Source organism: Triticum aestivum, chromosome 3D, assembly GCF_018294505.1.
Source record: "Triticum aestivum cultivar Chinese Spring chromosome 3D, IWGSC CS RefSeq v2.1, whole genome shotgun sequence".
Lineage (NCBI taxonomy): Eukaryota > Viridiplantae > Streptophyta > Magnoliopsida > Poales > Poaceae > Triticum > Triticum aestivum.
In genome coordinates this window covers 392,979,425-392,991,631 of record NC_057802.1, presented here as the reverse complement: position 1 = coordinate 392,991,631, position 12,207 = coordinate 392,979,425, and the positions used below count along the sequence as shown (strand labels likewise).

The window sequence follows — 12,207 nt, the reverse complement described above, 5'->3', positions numbered from 1 at the left end:
GCCCGTCATGATAAGACATAAATTCCCTTCAATGATATGGCCGTTAGGTGGGTAGATATTTTGGGACAGCTGGCGCATAGCACATCAATGATCAGAAATTTGAGTATCAAATTCCTCAGGGCTATCATGTTCCTCACTGTGTAGGCAATCCGCACAGGCGAATTCCTAACTCCTCAGTCCGAACAAATTCCTCAGAGACCAAAAGAACTTCGTCTCTGTCACTAAAGAATATGACTGAACTGTATGAGATTTCCAATGGCTTCACTCGAAGGGATTGGTAGGTGTAGGATTTTGAGTTGAGCATCACATGGAAATTTTTCCTTAGTATTTCCTCGACCCCCTTTAACAGTACAGTGTTTCCTATGACTCAAGAAAGAGAAAATGAAACTACGAAAACAAAAGTCTTCACGCTTCATGTTCCTCAAATGAATACCAAGTCTTCAAGGTCACACCAATTTCTTCACTTTCAAAGTCTTCAGAAAGTTTTCAGAAATCCAAAGTCTTCAGTCGAAGAACTTCATTTTTAGGGGTCGACTTTCTCTGTAAATATCAAACTCCTCATAGACTTATAGACCTGTGTACACTCATAAACACATTAGTCCCTTAACCTATAAGTCTTCAATACACCAAAATCACTAAGGGGCACTAGATGCACTTACAATCTCCCCCTTTTTGGTGATTGATGACAATATAGGTTAAGTTTTCAACGGGGATAAACATATGAAGTGTAAATACTAATATTGAGGAATTTGATTGCAAGATATAGAAGAACTCCCCCTGAAGATGTGCATAGTGAGGAATTTGCTTTTGAAGCAATGCACACTTGAAGAGTTGAATCATGGAGATCTCCCCCTATATCTTGTAATTCATACACGCATTTGACATAATATATGAAGAATTTGAAATGCATGATGAAATATGGTGACTGATGTAATTCAGCATGCGTGCAATAACATTAACGAGGAATAAGCATGCAGAAGAAACAGCAAAAGTATCAGGCCACCATAGAGTTTAAGTTTACAACTCGATCCAACAAAGTCATCAGAAGAACGAGAGTTGTAACTTTTAAAAAAATGCCCATAAGATAGACCCGCTTGAAGACTAACTCAAATTTCTCCCCCTTTGTCATCAAATGACCAAAAGGGTCGAAAATGAGGACTAACGCCCCTGAAGAATATCAAGGTGATGAAGGAGCGTCAGCGTTGTTGGGGTCGTTTTTTGTAGTAGGGCCTGCCGCAGTGTCGTCCAAATCTTCATGTTCATCAGTGTCACGTGATGAAGAATAGGAGCTGGCAACCAAGGAAGGAACCTTGACCTTCTTGTACTTCTTCGGAGGAGGTGCAGCCCAGTCAAGATCTTCCTTGAGACCCATTTTCTTCAGATCTTCTTCACCATATATGTGCGACAGAACAGCCCAGGTGCGGTTGAGGGTTTCATGAAGGTAGTAATGGTTTTTATTCACTGCAATATGGGTAGCAGTCATGTTGTGAAGAATTGAACCAAACTGACGCTTGACCCATTTATGATTGCGATCAACCTTCTGGTGAAGACTGAGGAGAAGCTCACGGTCAGTCATCACCCTTGGTGCTGTGCCTTGAGGATTTTTCTTGGGTGCCTTTGCGGCAGAGTCATGGGTGGCAGAGTCATTGGTGGAGTAGGATGCAGCCTTGCGAAATTGATCATCCAATGGACGAATGCCTTCATCAATTACAGCCGTAGCCTTGCCCTTTTCATCAGCTGAGGAAAATGTCTGTTTGAGGACTTCAATCGGGGGCAAGTAGCTGCAATGGTTCAGTGTATTAGCTTTGTAGTTGAGTGAAGACCTTGTCCTGATGAATCTCATAATCCATGGTGCATAAGGCTTCAACTCAAATGGTGACACTGCGACATTGGCCAGAGTCCTCATGAAGAAATCATGGAAGTTGACGGGAACGCCATGAATGATATTGAAAAGCATATTCTTCATGATGCCAACGACTTCTTCATTCGAGTCATGGCCCTTGATAGGGCTCAATGTCTTGGTCAGAATGTGAAGACAGTCCGAGGCACATACAGCAATTCCTTCACAAGCAATTTTGTTCTTGGGGCCTGACCTGGCTTCAAAGGCTTCATCAGCACTTGCATATAGTGATCGGTAAGCTCAGGTTCATTGTAGACGCAACAAGCACCTTCAAGGGGCGGACTGAGAGGCAAAGAAGCAATTCAGTAGCTGGTGCTTTGTAGTGAGTGTTTTCAGACATCCAGTCCAGCACCCATGAATTCACGTCTTCAGAGTTGCCGGTGATGTGCAGAGTTGCATAAAATTGAAGAATTAGCTCTTCGTTCCAATCACATATGTCAGTATGGAAATTTAACAGTCCAGTGTCGTAGAGAACACTGAGGACTGGCCCGAAGCATGGCAGAGATTCCATATCTACGTGAGGAATGTGCTCATGATCGAAGACTTTGTCTTTGATGAACAGCACTGAGGAATAGAAATTTGCCTGGCTGGCAGTCCAGAAACGCCTCTTCCTTATGCGAGCAGAGTCATAAGGGTTGTAATCAGTGAAGAATACGTGCTCGCCAAAGAAGGCATCAGCCTTGAATTTTTGCTTCCTTGAGAATGGATCCTTTAGCTTGGGCAGGGGAGTGTCAGTCAGTTGCATGATGACCACAGGAATCGCAATCTCAGGTTCTTCAGGCTAAGGAATTTCTGGTTCCTCTTCAGTGGCAGCCTGGTCCTTCAATTCTTCATTCTCATTTTCTTCAGCACTAGCGGCTGGAATGTCTTCATGAGCTTCATCAGATCCCATTTGAACTGTAGTTGCTGGGGACTGAGGAATTTGCTGCAGTGGAGTGAAGAGTGGAGAATTGGGGTGCTGACTTTCCCAAAACTCATCATTCATTACTGGTGTGGTACAGCCAACGTCCACATCTTCTTCTTCAATTTCTTCAACGCCAGCCTCTTCAGCAGTAAACTGAGGCATAGGCGAGGAAACTGTGGGGGTTGAAGGGATTTTATCCACTTCAATTTCTTCATCCATCTGCTCTGACGTAGCAGCAGAAGGATTCTCTTCATCAGATCCGCTAGGGATCACATATTCTTCATCAAAAGGGATGATTTCCTTTGATGGCATGGAGGAAACTGGAATATCATCAATTGGATGAGCAAATGAGCTTGTCAATTTCTTCATCTTCTTCGATGCTGAAAAATCTGAAGGAGCTGATGCTTTCCTTTTCTTCACTGCTGCACGCTCTGCAGCCTTGGTCTTCCTCACATCTGATGCTGATGGAAGGATTGGAGTTGGAGTAGGTGCAGGAGGAGCAGAGGAATGTGGTTGATTTTCTTCAGGCACAACTGATGCAGTTGCCCTGACCTCTTCATTTTCTTCACGCGCACCACTAGTGGGTGCCCTAGCAATTTCTTCAGCGGCTAGAATGCAGTCATCAGCCCTGGAACTCACTTTTTTTCAGTAGCATGATTGTCATCAGCAGTGCTGGCATGTTCTTCAGTCGGCTGAGCAGATGCTTCAGCCTGAGGAATTTCATGTTGCGATGGGGCTGCAACATTGGAGGTGAACATCTTAGTCAGTTTAATAAACCTGACCTTGGCTCCTTTCCAATCAGCATAGTAAGCATTGAAATCATCGCTGAGGACTTTGATTTGAGATTGGATCTTCACAAGTTCATCAGTTGTCATAGAGACAACGTTGTTCTTCAGGAATTTCTCCTTCCTGTACTGAGCTTTCTTGAGCTGCCTGGCCTTCTCAAATTTCCATTTTTCTTCTTGGATGAAGGCAGTCAGCATATGACTTTGACCAGGAGTCAGCTTGAAGTCAGGCATAGGAGTGTTTGGGTCCTTGTGCCAGAGGTCAATGTAGTCGAGGATCAACTTTGGATCCAAAAGCAGTGGCACATCTGTGCCCTTGGCTCTAGCGGCCCTGACTTGCCTATCTCTAATGATTTCAGCAAGTTCTTCATCATCAGCTTCGTCTTCTTCAGACGGTACTTGGAAGGCGACCTGCCTCTTGTGAGGACTTGGGCGAGAGCCTCGTCCAGCAGTGGTCTTTGTCTTCAGCAGAGATGGTCATGTTGAAGAATGTGGTGCAGCTGAGGAACTAGCTGAAGCTCCTGAGGCAATGGAGATACATGTAGTCCTTTGGCACGTGGCTAGATGCACAGGTGCTGAGGAGTTGGGTGGAGCAACTGAGGACTTTGGAGGAGCAGGAGCAGCTTGAGGAATTGGTCGTGATGGCTTAGCTGAGGAAATTGGCCGTGAGGGCATTAAAGAAGAGGCACTTGGCTTGTGTGCAGGCTTCTTTGCCATGGATTTCTTCGGCCTTACAGAGGCCTCAGCAGCAGCAGCAGTAGAGTCTTCGTTGAATTTCTTCACTGCTTCCTTAGCCTGTTTGGCCAACTTGGCCTGGCGCTTGGCCCATTCTTCAGGAAAATCCTCACCGCACTTGATGCTAGTGGGATCTGCCTCTTGGTCAGGTGCCAATGGTGGTCTTGAGCATGGAGGAGTAACAGCGAATTTCTTCATGTATTTTGGAGTCACATACCTGTACTCCCTCCACTCTTTTGCCCATCTCCTTTCTATCCTCTGAATGCGCACCTTGCGCTGATTCTTATCTTCCTCGGGGGGTGTGCAGTACCCAGTATAAATGTCCTCAGGCATTTCAAAGGCAGTATTGATTTCAGGCCTCTTTCCTCCTTTCTGTGGATTCTTTCCATCTGCCATTTTCTTCAGTTGAGGAATTTGAACAACTGAACTCTCTGAAGAAGTATGCAACTTTTCTTCGAGGAATGCTGCAAATGAGTTAAGTTGATGAGAACCTAGTGATTCAGCAGCGGACATGAGTACCTGTGAACAGAGTATAGTTGCGATGAATTTGGAGAGGTCATATGCGTTCTCAGAAGGTTTTTCAAAAAGAACAAGTTTGAGGAATTTGACCAGTTGAGTCTTGAAGAATTTCACTAAGCGTTCTTTGTCTTAGGTTCCAGAGTTGTATAGATCGAAGATCCACACAATTGAGGAATCTTGAAGAAAAATGATGCTTAGGGAAACGGATCAAGAACAGATGAGATGTGAGGTGTTTAGTGTGTGAAAAATTTGAAGAATAAACACCTTTGAAGATTTTGTAGGAATCATTTGAATCAAAAGGGGCAGTAAAAGTTACTTTTAATTACCCTGAATGAAGAACACGACGAACTGTGAGGTGGAGAAGTGAAGTTCGTCAGTGCAGATCTTCCACGCCCTAACTCGGCGGAGGAAGACGGCTACGGCGGTGGCGGAGTGAAGATTTCCGCGGCCGGCGTGAGTACGGTGGCGACGAGGTCGAGGCAGTGAAGCTCTTCCTCACCGGCGACGATGAAATAGCGGCGGCGCTAGGGTTTGAGAAGCTTGAGCTGGAGAGAGGTCGAGCGGAGTAAAAGAAGTGAGGAAGGGGAGAGGGGGTATTTATAGCCACGGTGAAAAACCGTTCGCCCGAAGAAATTGGACGAACGTGCCCCTGACCCTTCTCATTCGCTTGACATGTGTCAATTCGGAGGGATTGCAGGTCTTCTTAATCGTCTATTCGGCACAAGAAAAAGGCTTTTTCTTGTGCCGATTCTTCTTGTATCAAAATAAGAATCCTTTTTCTTCCTAATTCGTCAAAGATTACTATTTCTTCTTTATTCGGGTCTGTCTCTTGGACCTCTTTTTCTTTTGTACTGAGAAGTGGAGATTGTGATAGATCGTGGGTGAATAGATAAGTATATCGTGGGTTGCAGAATGGTTTGAGCGACAAAGCCGAATATTTGGATAAGATCAGTTAAAAGTTCCGTTCGCAAATTCTTCAGCTGACAAGGACACAGTGAAGATTTTGAACAAGTTTCAAATAGAACGCATATGTAGAATTTGTGAATAGATTGGGTTGAGTATAGCATAGAGGGGGAAGGGTCCGATCACATTCACTTAGCAGAAAAAGCAACTTGAAGAATTAGCCATAAGTGAATGCTGTAAAGGACATAAACTCATATATATATATATATATATATATATATATATATATATATATATATATATATATATATATATATATATAGCCAATGAAGAAAAATGGCAGAGAAGGGTGAAGACAATGCAAAGTTGAAGAATATGAACAACTAAGGAATTTCAAAAACTGAGGAAAAACTCAAATTGAAGATTTTCAAGTTTTGTGGTGGCGTGACCCACCGTATAAGAATGATGATTTCAGACACCGCGTACAATTGTCGTAGGGTCCTGAGAATCAAATTCTTCATTAATTTCTTCACACTTAGAGCGTTATTCTTCATCGATTGATGAAAAACGTTTCTTCATGTGTTGCACATCTAAGTCATCAATTTTGCATCAGTGTTAGGATGAGTGTCCTTTTCAAAGAACATTCGAAGATTCTAAGATAATTAGCTCACACCACAACTTGCTAGATCTCTTCTCATCCAAGGGATTTGTGAAGATATTGGCTAGCTGTTCTTCAGTCTTCACATGCTCAATGGAAATGTCGCCCTTCAACACATGATCGCGAAGAAAATGATGACGAATCTGAATGTGCTTTGTCTTTGAGTGCTGAACTGGGTTGTGAGCAATCATGATGGCACTCTCATTGTCACAGAAGAGAGGCACATTCTTCACGTTGACGCCGTAGTCCTTGAGAGTTTGCTTCATCCACAGCAATTGAGCATAGCAAGAGCCAGCAGCAATGTACTCAGCTTCAGCAGTAGACAGTGATACGCAGTTCTGTTTCTTCGAGGACCAACAGACCAAAGATCGCCCGAGGAAATGACACGTACCAGATGTTGACTTGCGCTCCACATGATCACCAGCATAGTTAGAGTCAGAATATCCAATGAGATCAAAAGCCGAGCCCTTGGGGTACCATAATCCTAGTGTTGGTGTGTGAGCTAGATATCAAAGAATATGCTTCATAGCCTTATGGTGTGATTCCTTCGGTGTAGCTTGAAATCGGGCACACATGCAAACACTAAGCATAATATCTGGCCTAGATGCACGTAAATACAATAAAGAACCAATCATGGAGTGGTATACCTTTTGATCAAAGTCAATACCATTTTCATCAGTGCACAGATGGCCATTTGTGCGCATAGGAATTTTGACGCCTTTGCAATCTTGCATGCCGAATTTCCTCAGTACATCCTTGAGGTATTTCTCCTGAGATATGAATATGCCATTGCACTGTTGACGAATTTGAAGACCTAAGAAGAATTTCAACTCTCCCATCATAGACATTTGATATTCTTCACTCATCATATAGGCAAATTCATCACTATAACGTTGGTCAGTACAACCAAAGATGATATCATCAACATATATTTGGCACGCAAACAATTCATCATCATATGATTTAGTGAAAAGAGTAGGGTCGAGTGAACCGGGTTTGAAGCCTTTCTTCATGAGGAAATCCTTCAAAGTATCATACCACGCCCGAGGGGCCTGCTTGAGGCCATAGAGGGCCTTATTGAGTCTGAAGACTTTGTCAGGATGCTTAGGATCTTCAAAACCTGGGGGTTGAGCAACATATACTTCTTCCTCAAGCTTACCATTGAGGAATGCCCTTTTCACACCCATTTGATATAAAGTTATATCATGATGGTTAGCATAAGCAAGTAATATGCGAATAGCTTCAAGTCTAGCAACAGGTGCAAAAGTTTCATCGAAATCAATTCCTTCAACCTATGTGTAGCCTTGAGCTACTAGCCGTGCCTTGTTCCTCACCACAAGGCCATTTTCATCTTGCTTGTTGTGGTAGATCCACTTTGTGCCAATGATATTGTGTTTGCAAGGATCTGGACGATTGACCAGTTCCCAGACGTTGTTGAGCTCAAACTGATGTAATTCTTCTTGCATGGCCTGAATCCACTCAGGCTCCAGAAATTCTTCATCTACCTTAGTGGGCTCTGTGATAGAGACAAAATCATAGTGCCCACAAAAGTTAGATAAATGTGAAGCTTTTGAGCGTGTGAGAGGACCTGGTGCTTCAATGTCATCGATGATCTTTTCAACTTGCACTTCTTTTGCAACGCGAGGATGAGTTGGTTGTCGTCGAGGAATTTGATCACCATTTTCTTCAGCACCATTTTCTTCAGCATTTTCTTCAGGTGCATTAGCTCGACGTTCTTCACGTTCTAGAATGAATTCTTCAGCAGATTCTTCAGTAGGAATGACATCCTCAGTAGCCTTGAACTTGATAGTTTCCTCAGGTGCTGGTTCATCTATCACAGAGGGTAGGTGCTCTCTTTGCGAGCCATTAGTTTCATCGAACCGCACATCTACAGTTTCAACAACCTTGTGAAGAACGTTGTTGAAGACTCTGTAGGTGTGCAATTCCTTTCCGTAACCAAGCATAAAACCTTCATGTGCTTTCGGTGCAAATTTAGCATTGTGATGAGGATCTCTAATCCAACATTTAGCACCGAAGACTTTGAAATAACTCACATTGGGTTTCTTTTCAGTGAGGAGTTCATATGCAGTCTTCTTGAAGAATTTGTGAAGATATACCCTGTTGATGATGTGGCACGCAGTATAAATTGCCTCAATTCAGAAGTGACGAGGTGTCTTGTACTCATCAAGCATAGTGCGAGCCATCTCAACAAGAGTCATGTTCTTGCGCTCCACGACGCCATTCTGCTGAGGAGTGTAAGGAGCAGATAACTCATGAGTAATACCAAGTTCATCAAGATAGTCATCAAGACCAGAATTCTTGAACTCAGTTCCATTGTCACTTCTAATGTGCTTGATCTTCACACCAAAGTTGGTTGAAGCCCTCGAGGAAAATCGTTTGAAGACTTCCCGCACTTCATGTTTGTAAGTAACAATGTGTACCCATGTGTAACGAGAGTAATCATCAACAATAACAAGACCATAGAGAGATGCGTCATTTGTGACAGCTGAGTAATGGTTAGGACCAAAGAGGTCCATGTGAAGCAATTCGAATGGTCGAGTAGTGGTCATGATAGTCTTCGTTGGATGCTTAGCCTTGGTCATCTTTCCAGCTTCACAAGCTCCACACAAGTGATCCTTGAGGAATTTGACATTCTCAATGCCAATGACATGCTTCTTCTTCGCAAGCGTGTGCAAATTCCTCATGCCTGCATGACCAAGTCATCGATGCCATAGCCACCCTTCTGAAGCTTTTGCAAGTAGGCACACGGCTGGTTGCGGTCCTATAGAGAAATCAACAATATACAAGTCTCCTCTCCTAAAGCCTTCGAAGACTTTGGAATTGTCAGCTTCCATAACCACAACACAACGATACTTGCCAAAGACAACTACCATATCAAGATCACAAAGCATTGAGACGGACATAAGATTGTATCCTAAGGACTCGACAAGCATGACTTTGTCCATGTGTCGGTCCTTTGTGATCGCAACCTTACCTAGACCCAATACCTGACTTTTGCCTTTGTCAGCGAAGATGATATGCTTTAGATGCGATGGTGATAAGGGAGCATCAATCAATAGATTCTTGTCACCAGTCATGTGATTTGTACATCCACTATCGAGGACCCACTCAGTGGCTTTGAGTTGATCATCCTGCAGATGAATTAGTGCAGCTTACGAACTTCATATACTTCATCAGTGAAGAATATGACATCACAATTCATGAGACAAATTTCATCAACCAATGCAACAGTTAAAACAGTATGAGGACGTGAGAAATGAAAGTTTATTTCTTCATGATTAGCCTGCGTCCTTTCAGGCACTCTTCAGCTCTCCAGCAAATTCTTCAGACGTTCAAGCACGTCTGGAGACCTAACCCTGCAGAAGAGATTAGTTCTTTTTCTTCACCACCCACATCTGAAGGGGTGGCAAAGAGTTCATCACTCTGCGAGCTCTATACGAGAAAGGTGGCATAGAAGCCAATCCATATCGTTCCACATAAGAGAAGTTAGGGTAAGCATATGAATAAGCAGAGAAATTCTTCGAGGACTTATGAACATAATGATTAGAAGAATAATGCTCATATTCATAGCCCTTAGCTCTTCCCTGCGAAACAGAGTTGTTAGCACGATGATGTTCATATGAGGACTTTGATCCTTTTGAGGAATTTGATCCATGTGAGGAATTTGGTCCGTATGAGGACTTGGATCCATATGAAGAATTTGGTCCATATGAAGAATTTGATCTGGGGTTCCTATTCTTCACAGGTGGTGTCATGAGGACATTCACCTGAAGACTTTCAAGGCACCTTTTGGGAACCCAGATTTTCTTCATAGGAGAACCGTTCCTGCAGTTAGTGCCAACATATCTAGCAAATACTTCACCATTCTGATTTTTAAACAGTTTATAGTTGGAGTCAAATTACTCATCAGAAGAATGAGAAGATTCACATGTAAAGCCAGATAAATTAGATGGATCAACTGGAGGTCCCTTTGCAGCAACCCATGAGGTTTTGGGGTACTGCTCAGGCTTCCAATATGTACCATCAGCATTGAGTTTCCTCTCAAAGGCAATACCCTATTTCCTAGGGTTCCTGTTGAGGATCTGCTTTTTAAGCACATCACAAAGAGTCTGATGCCCTTTGAGGCTTTTGTACATGCCTGTCATGTACAATTCCTTCAGCCCTGCATCGTCAGTGATACTAGCAATGTCCTCAGATGAGGAATTAGTGATAGCAGAGACAGTTGAAGAATTTGTAGAATTAGAAGCATTTGAACATTCAGGTGAAGAATTAGCAGATTCACGTTCAATGCATTTCAAACATGGAGGAACAAATTCTTCTTGAGCAGCGCTGATTTGTTGAGCAAGTAATGAATCGCGCTCCTTCTGAAGATCTTCATAACTCACTCTTAGCTTTTCAAGATCTTGCTTTCTTTGAATAAATTCATAAGAAAGCTTCTCATGATCAGATAAGAGAGTGTCATGTTGATCTTGAAGGGTGTCATACTTAGTATGAAGTCTCTGAAGACTTTCAGCCAAAGCTTTTGACTGATCCATTTCTTCACCCAACATATCATCACTCTTACGAAGCATGTTATGAACTTTTTCCAAAGCTCTTTGTTGTTTAGCAGCAAGGGAAACAAGTTTGACATAACTGGGTCCAAATTCATCATCAGATTCATCATCACTAGATTCAGACAGATAGCATGCAGTTACCTTTTCACCATCTGCCATAAAGCATGGTGAGGAGGAGGATGATTCTGGTTCGAATGTCATCGTTTTGAGTGATTCCTTGAAATCCTCAAACCAGGGATCATGACAAGTTCGATGACCTTCATAGACGTCAGAGATGCGATCCCAGATAAGCTTCGCATTGCAAAGATGCATAATGCGCCTGAATTCATCTCTAGATAGGCAGGAACAGATGATATCCTTCGCCATGATGTCAAGTCGAGTGTACTTGCGAATATCATCAGCTTCCGACGTCTTGCACAGATCAGTAAGACCAATCTCAGTGACGGTCCACAGTTCACTGTTCATCGCCATGAGGCGCTTCTTCATCATGGCCTTCCACTTGGGATAATCATGACCGTCAAAGATGGGGCATGTCACTTTCTTCATACCTGCGGTCGACATAACTAAAACTCCAGGCGGTTAAACCAAAATCACACAGAACAAGGGAGTACCTTGCTCTGATACCAATTGAAAGTGTTTTATATCGACTAGAGGGGGGTGAATAGGTGATTTTTATGAATTCTTCACTTAGGAATTTGTGGGTGAGGAAATTCCTTAGCGAAGAACTACTTGCAGCGGAATAAGTACTCAAAAGTATGCATAGCAGAACACAAGCATAGTCATCATGATGAAATGGAAGCAAGCACAGAGTACAGAAAGCGTAAACACAGGATAACACAGGATGAAGACAAACAGACAGAAGAAATTGAACTGAGGAAATTGCGAAAGTCTTCAGTCACAGTCTTCAAACACAGATATGAACAAGTGCACAACACAGTAATGAGGAAATGAAAGAGTTGAGGAAATAGAACCACTAAGCTTGGTGAAGACAATGATTTGGTAGACCAGTTCCAACTACTGTCTCAGTTGTACGTTTGGTTGGAGCGGCTAGGTATTTAAACCTGAGGACACACAGTCCCGGACACCCAGTCCTCACCGTATTCTCCTTGAACTAAGGTCACACAGACCTCGTCCAATCACTCGTGGTAAGTCTTCAGGTGACTTCCAAACCTTCACAAACTCGGTCACTCGGCGATCCACAATTTCCTCTTGGATGCTCTAGACCATGA

At 43.0% G+C, this 12,207-nt stretch overlaps 1 pseudogene; it reads right to left on the bottom strand.

Moving 5' to 3' along the window:
• LOC123076321 (uncharacterized) overlaps positions 1–11,524 on the bottom strand; it is a 130,194-nt pseudogene extending 118,670 nt beyond the window's left edge.
• Between the last annotated feature and the right edge of the window lie 683 nt (positions 11,525–12,207).